This window comes from Mytilus edulis, chromosome 12 (assembly GCF_963676685.1).
Source record: "Mytilus edulis chromosome 12, xbMytEdul2.2, whole genome shotgun sequence".
Lineage (NCBI taxonomy): Eukaryota > Metazoa > Mollusca > Bivalvia > Mytilida > Mytilidae > Mytilus > Mytilus edulis.
This window is the reverse complement of record NC_092355.1, coordinates 4,676,457-4,685,244: the sequence shown is the minus strand read 5'-3', so window position 1 is coordinate 4,685,244 and position 8,788 is coordinate 4,676,457.

The following is an 8,788-nucleotide window of genomic DNA, read 5'->3' as shown; positions in this document are numbered from 1 at the left end:
TAAAAATAATGATAATATCTGTATATAGTTTGTGAAGTGTGTTGATCAGATTTGTCAACAGAATATTTGAAACATAATGTATCCCACGTTGGTCATTTTATAAAAAAAAAATCGACGTTTTCAAACATAAAATCAAAATTGAAGGCTGCATCATATTATTCATATGTTAAAACTAATATCAACATATTATCATATCAGGCAATTGTAAAAACAATCAAATCTGTTTTACAAATGTTAAAATCTGATGTAGTGAAACCTGACTAAACCGAATCCTGTATAAACAGAAAACCTGTTTAAACCAAACATGTTCTTAAGCACGGTCATATCAAATTATGTGCTTTGTGAACCTGATAAAACCGAACATTAGCCAAAACCGAACAAAATCTTAAGTCCCGATGCGTTCGGTTTAAACAGGTTTCACTGTATATTGATTAAGAAGAGACAGATGCAGGCAGCATTTTAAAAACTGATTTAATATGAAAATACAGATGATCATGTTTCCAGAATTTTGGCTCGTTAAATGTAATCATCGAGCCAAAGGGTGTCCTTATATTGTGTTAAGCTCATATTGTACATTCGTCAAGTTATTTTTATGATAAAATCCAACAACTTATTGCTACGATTTTAGTTAAGTGTGATTATAATAGAACTTATTAGAAAAAAAGAAATTGTTTTACCAGAATAACAGAAGTCGAATGGATAATTTCGGAAAACTTTCCCCAGTCTGTTTAATCAGAATGTCGCACAAATTTTAGATCAGAGATTTTTAATCCATGTCAGACACTTTGACGTCGCGATGCCTTAGTTAGTTTTACGCTAATTAGCGTGACATATGCGTGACATTCAAAGCAATAGAAAACAAAATATAAAAACAACCATTAAGGAGAGACAGATGAAGATAGCATTAAAAAACTGAGGGGATCGCTCGACCTTCCAAATGATCAATACACATGAAAAAAAACTTTAAAATCTGCCTCTTATTTTAGGTGGAATATGATAAAATATTTGTAAAATAAAATTGAAACGTAGTTAATGATAACATTGGCATAAAAACGAACAAAAAATGTATAAAAAAAATGTTTTCTCTAACCAAAATGTTTATAACAAAAAGTGTTTTATGTACAAAAAAATGCGTTTTACAACTTTTACTGTAGTCGAATTATTACTGTTGTCAGATATGTCAAAATTAATCTTAAGATGACTGTTCACATCATGGTTGATCGTTATACGCCAAATAATTAGTACTTTGTGCGCAGCATCTACTCAAACGGATAACTGCATCTTAACGTCTTCTGATTCCTGCCATAAGTCGATTAAGTAGTTGCTACGGTAGCAGCAACCATTCCTGACGAAGGTTGTTGTTTATTACATGACGTGTTTGAACTGGGGTGTCCTTTCGTGCACTTTACGCCCAATAGTGTCGCATATATGCTTGATATGGATCAAATTTTGGCTTCGATCGAACCAAGGAAGATAAACTGAATTCCATTGGAACAATGGATCTTCCTCCTCGATGATAATTTCCAACTTTGGAATGGTCGGCACTATATTGGATATGGGCAACTGTGTGTCTGTATGAAAGCAAAGGTCCCCGAAATGGTCTTACGGCACGATAACCAGTACTCGAACAGTTTTTGTTTAAAGGCTCCTGTATGGGCATCACTCTCTTTTTAGGATTGTATTGTTTGCAATGGGTTTCCTTCTGGCCAACCTTCATTATGCTTGATTTTCTCTAGCAGATGTTATAGGGTTCCTCTTGATCTCTTGGAAGGTCTTTAAAATCGTTTCTTGCGTGATTTTTATTCTCAAAACGACTTATAGTGGAATGGTGAGGATCAACAATACGTGCAATTGTCCCAACGACATAACTGCTTCTCTCATGCTGATTATCTGTTATCTTGCTGCAGTTATGAGTTGTGAATGACCAACTACATAACTTTATAAACATGGTTATTTAAAGTGTTGAAAACAATGAGGATAAAAACATCTGTTTTATTGTTTACTAGTACAGTAGCTGCATGTGCAGATAAGAACTTATCGAGTCAATATTTATTGATTAAGCTCGGGAGATATTTAAATAATGTTTAGCTTGTTCTATTTCAACACATTATAACACAAATAAATAGAGTGTTTTTTTTTTTAATTTGAATTTCAATTTGGTGTCGCAATACTTTTGTCCATGTGTGTAGTATAAAAGTACAGATAATCATGTGTGTAGAATTTTGGCTCGTTAAATATAATCATCGAGCCAAAAGGGGGCTTATATTGTGTTAAGAACATATTGTACATTTTTCATTTTATTATATTATGATAAAAAATAGTTTTTATTTTAGTGTGATTATAACAGAAACACGGAAAGAGAATTGATAACTTCGGAAAACTTACCCCAGTCGTTTTAAGGATGTCGGACCAAATTGTAGGTCAGTGATTTTAAATCCATGTCAAACACATTGATGGCTTAGTTTTACACTAATTGGCATGACACATGTACAGGAAAACTAATATGTTTGTGTTATATCTTAATAAAGGTTTATTTTATTATACCTCAATAATTGTTTTTCTGTTGAAAAAAAGATTTCAAGATTTCCGCTATTTTACTCCACAGATGTTTTTCCGGTCAATAGTTTAATAAATATATTTCCCGTTCTTTTTCATACACATTTGTCATTGAACAACAATGCCGCCATGACTATTCTGCTTTGATTTGTGAGTTTTGCAATGTGTAACTCTAAAATATCGTATCCGGTATAAATTCTAAATACAAATGTACACATTTTTTAATAGAACCGCGGAAAACACTTACAATATGTTCAAGACACAAAAAGGCGATACAATTTTAGAGTGCTTGACAACGCAAGGGCAAACTAATATAACAATTGCATGAGCAACTCAATTATGTCCACGCCTTTTTTTTAAATCACTGTCAACTTGTGATATAACTTGTGAAATAACTTTATAAAAGAGGAGCGAAATATACCAGAGTGACAGTCAAACTCATAGATAAGCTATGCATATAATAAAGTGACTTTATGAAAGAGGAGCAAACTATACCAGAGTGACAGTCAAACTCATAGATAAGCTATGCATATAATAATTTAAAAATGTAAAGTAGCTTTGTTGTAAAATAACTTTATAACAGAGGACGAAATATACCAGATCAGTGACAGTCAAACTCATAGATAAGCTATGCATATAATAATTTAAAAATGTAAAGGTTTGGATTATACAACGAGCTACCCAATCAAATTATATGTTTTTATTTAAGTTGTAACCAACTTTTAATCATATGAGCAAAACCATACATATATGAATTAAGACCTATAACGTAATAATTGATTGACATTAGTCATCTTTATCAATAGTCCATTTGCCAATTACCGATTTGATTCTGTTATTACACACTTTTTAAACAAATTACTTCCTTCTGTCAATCGTACACTGGTTCCATACCGAACAAAAAGATCCTTCCCCAATGAATTGCAAGGGATGTTTCGGCGGTTTAACTAATCTTTCGTGCAAAATAATTTCAGATGTCAAAAGTATTAGGCTTAGCAACAAATTAATAAAATTAACAGATTTGTAAACCTTAAAGTTTACTCACATTACGCATAGGTAAATTTGCTCTTTCTGCTAGCTCTTCGTTGTAAATAATGTCCCTCATAATGGAGAAAACAAAAAAAAATGGCATTAATTACAGGGTCAAAAACAGGAATTGGCAAATAAAATTGAGAATGGAAATGGGGAATATGCCAAAGAGACAACAACCCGACCATAGAAAAAACAACAACAGCAGAAGGTCACCAACAGGTCTTCAATGTAGCGAGAAATTCCCGCACCCGGAAGCGTCCTTCAGCTGGCCCCTAAACACATATATGCTAGTTCAGTGATAATGAACGCCATACTAATTTCCAAATTGTACACAAGAAACTAAATTTGAAAATAATACAAGACTAACAAAGGCCAGAGGCTCCTGACTTGGGACAGGCGCAAAAATGCGGCGGGGTTAAACATGTTTGTGAGATCTCAACCCTCCCCCTATACCTCTAGCCAATGTAGAAAAGTAAACACATAACAATACGCACATTAAAATTCAGTTCAAGAGAAGTCCGAGTCTGATGTCAGAGGATGTAACCAAAGAAAATAAACAAAATGACAATAATATATAAATAACAACATACTACTAGCAGTTAACTGACATGCCAGCTCCAGACTTCAATTAAACTGACTGAAAGATTATGATTTCATCATATGAACATCAGGCACAATCCTTCCCGTTTGGGGTTTAGTATCATACGATCATAACATATATGAGAAGATCATAACCAATAGCCTATTAACAGATAACAAAATTCTGACTTGTTGAAATTCTCACATTTTATTATCCAGGTACAGATATATGTTTGTGCCAAGCATTACCGGTAGAGATTGGCCTATTCGAAGACGATTGTCTATTAAGAAATGTCTCGTTTTAACATATGAATGTCTTTGTTTTGTTATTATTTGTATTATGTTGTGATTATAATGAGAACTAAAGGAAAAGCTAAAAATGTCTGAGGTCATCATTGCATGAGACCATCTTTATATTTAAAGATTACAATCAGGAAATATTTGTTAAACATGTTTTAACTTGATGAACGGTATAGTGTATTTAGTCATAGTTCTTGACGCTTATAATAACAGCAGTTGAACGTCCTACCGACTTTTACAAGATATGTATGGTTATATATATTGCTTATATTCTTTGTCTCATTTTTTGATACAATAGAATTGATAAAACAACGCACTTCGGTCGTTATAGTTGTCAAAGGTACCAGGATTATAATTCAATACACCAGACGCGCGTTTCGTTGATATAGTGGCACTCAGATCAGAACAGTTATTAAGCCAAACATGTACATAGTTGAAGTGAAAATAGCCATATAATTGATATTCATGTCAACACCGAGGTGTTGACTACTTGGTTGGTGATACACTCCGGTTACGAAACGTCTGCCACCAATGACATCGACCTAGTGGTGCAGATAATTATCAAAGCTACCAGAATTATTATTTAATACGCCAGAAGCGCGTTTCGTCTACATAAGACTCATCAGTGACGCCACTACATTCCAATGGTGCAACATCCATCATGCAAATGTTCAATTGATATTAATCTTCAAAGAAATAAAACTAACAAATGTCAAAATGTTCATACAATATGTGGTCTAACAAAAAAAAAACCGTTATTTTGATTTCTCATTAACTTGAAATAGAAATATGTTGCATCACACGTTAGTATCTTATAAAATAATTTTCGTAGGATTCTAGCATCACCTGCCATTAAAAACTATATCATGGATTATGCATAGATTGAAATCGATATTAACATTCTAAAGCCTCATTCATAACTTACGGGATAGCACAGACGGACGTCTAACAGTTGAAAATAAAATTTGTCCGTTGACAAAAGTTATCTGTTCGGAGTCCGTTGATGTACTGACCAAATCAAATGGACACGTTACGGATGCATAACGAACACACACCCGATAAGCAACGTAGGAGATACCTTGTTCATCCGTTTTATCCGGTACGCTTCCGTTAAGTGTCCGTTTTAAGCGGTTCTCATCCGTTGGATGTACGTTTGACATCCGTTCTGTCCGGTACGTTTCCGTGTCTCGTACGTTACATATCCGGTGTGTGTCCGTTGTGCATTCTTTACGCGTCCGTTTTGTTTGATCAGTACATCAACGGACTCCCAATGGATAACAATTTTGTCAACGGGCATTTGTTATTATCATCCGTCAGGCGTCCGTTCGTGCTCTCCGGTAAGGTGTGACCGAGGCTTTAGGCATCTGTTAGAGTTATCCGTTAATGTGACCGAGGCTTAAGCAATTGGGCAAACAATTGTCAATGAGATCGTACAGTCTTTGGTTTGATATTTTTTTTTAACCTTTGTCTCGTTTTTTAATATATTTGTTGTATAAATCTAATGCATCACATGTTGATCCTCTAATAAAAAAATCTTCGAAGGAGTCTACCATCACCTGTCGTTACAGGCTGCATCATGGAGTATGCGTATGTTGAAATTAATATTAACATTCTAAACCAATTGTACAAACAAATGTCAAAAGGATCGTACAATATTTTGTTTGGTATCGTTTGCCCTGTATATCGTTTTCTAATGTACGTTTCGTAGAAATATAATGCATCACATGTAGTCATTTTATGAGATAAAATTGTCGACAATATCATATGTCACTATCCTATGCTGCGACATAGAAGATTGACATTAAGAGCAATCGTACAAACAAATGTCGTACACTCTTTGGTTCGGTCTTATTCCACCTTTGTCTCGTTTTCTAATATACGTGTAATAGAAATATAATGCATTACTTATTAGTCATTTTATGTTAAAACAAAAACATCCTCAGTTTTGATATCTAATTGTTCGTTTCTTTGTTTAATTGCTGGGGCTTTTTTGTTGCACGTCTGTGTTCTGTTATTTCGTTGTTTACCTGTTGTTTGTTTGACTTTCCCTCTGGTATCTATTCCGCCCCCCTTTTGCCCCTCATAGTTCATGTGTTTCCCTAGATTTTAGTTTGTAAACCGTATTTTTTTCTCTCAATCTATTGATAACTTTTGAACAGCGATATACAGTACTTGCAACCTTTGGCGTTACTGTTTGACGTGAACTTGACTGATCGGTGAATGATCGGTGACGGATGTTTGACTGATCGATGAGTGATCGGTGATCGGTGACCCATAGGATCCGTCAGATAAGTCAAATAACCTATGTGAGAGTTACCCTGACAACTGTCACCGATCGATCAGTAAATTAAATTTATGCACGGATCGGACGGATACGTATATATTTAAAATTCTTATGTAAACCGAACTCCACAGTGTTTACAATCTATGAACGCGGACCTCTACGAAGACACCTTAATTTACACGTTATAATTTGTAATAAAATTAGTTGCAATACAAAAGTCAAAATAGTTTAACAGAATAAGATGCTTAGAGCGTTAAATTGTTTGTGCTGATTAATATTTTCGTATTAAATATTATAAACATCAGAAACATATAATACATAATTGTATTATATGACTCTGTTAACATGAACTTATTTCTACGAAAATGGTTATTGTTGACCGCCATTGGATTTTTGAACTTTTAATAGTTTCGAATAGGTTGTTTTTTCATGAAATTAAAAGAATGTCTAAGAAATGATATTAAAAGTTTGTTCCCATTGTTTAGAATTACCAAAATTAATATTCTTTTTATCAAATTTTGTACTATTTTATTTGCAATCAGTTATCTTTACCATCTTGAGACAAGTCTTCTAATTAGAATTGAGATATAATGAGCAATAAAATACTTAAACTTTTATTTTTGTGGAATAAGAATGCAGTTATTGATTTATTTTGATGCAAATTATTAACCGTCATATGATTTCAGTATTTTTTGTACCATCAGAATTGGCTGTTCTTCATAAATAAAATTGAGAATGGAAACATGCTTACTTTAAGGAAAAAGATATTAAATTTGTGTACGCATTACCTAAAATGCAAATATTTCTTCATTTTACTGAAAATTATTGACCGCCATTGGATTTTGTACTTTTTATAGTTTAGAATAGTTTTTTTGTTCATAAATTTAAAGGAATGTCAGAGAAATCATACTAAAATTTTGTTTGCATTGTTTAAAATAATCAAAATTCTTCTTCTTTTTATCAAAAATGATACATTGTACTATTTTATTTAAAATCAGTTATTTTTACCATCTTCAGACAAGTCTTCTAATCAGAATTCAGATATAATGAGAATTAAAATACTTAAACTTTTATTTTTGTAGAATAAGAATGTAGTTATTGATTTATTTTGATGCATATTATTAACTGTCATATGATTTCAGTACTTTTTGTACATAATGATTGGCTGTTCTTCTTTAAGGAATAAGATATTAAATTTTTGTACGCGTTGCCTAAAATGCAAATATTTCTTCATTTTACTGGAAATTATTGACCGCCATTGGATTTTTGTACTTTTTATAGTTTAGAATAGTTTTTTTTCTCATAAAATTAAAAGAATGGCAGAGAAATCATATTGAAATTTTATTCGCATTGTTAAAAATAACCAAAATGATTCTTCTTTTTATTAAAAATGATACTATTTTATTTGAAATCAGTTATTTTTACCATCTAGAGACAAGTCTTCTAATCAGAATTGAGATATAGTGAGAATTAAAATATTTAAACTTTTATTTTTGTGCAATAAGAATGCAGTTATTGATTTATTTTGATACAAATTATTAACCGTCATATGATTTCAGTACTTTTTGTACATCATGATTGGCTGTTCTTCATAGAATAATCTTACTTTAAGGAAAAAGATATTAAATTTTTGTACGCGTTGCCTAAAATGCAAATATTTCTTCAATTTACTGAAAATTATTGACCGCTATTGGATTTTTGTACTTTTTATATTTAAGAATAGTTTTTTTTCATAAATTATAAGAATATCAGAAAAATCATACTTAAATTTTCATTGATATTGTTCGCATTGTTTAAAATAATCAAAATTATTCTTCTTTTATCAAAAATGATACTATTTTATTTAAAATCAGTTATTTTTACCATCTTGAGACATGTCTTCTAATCAGAATTCAGATATAATGAGAATTAAAATACTTAAACTTTTTTTTTTGTGGAATAAGAATGTAGTTATTGATTTATTTTGATGCATATTATCAGAGACATATATACACAGAGATTGGCAACTCCGTGAAATCCCGTAAAAGATCGCGGCCC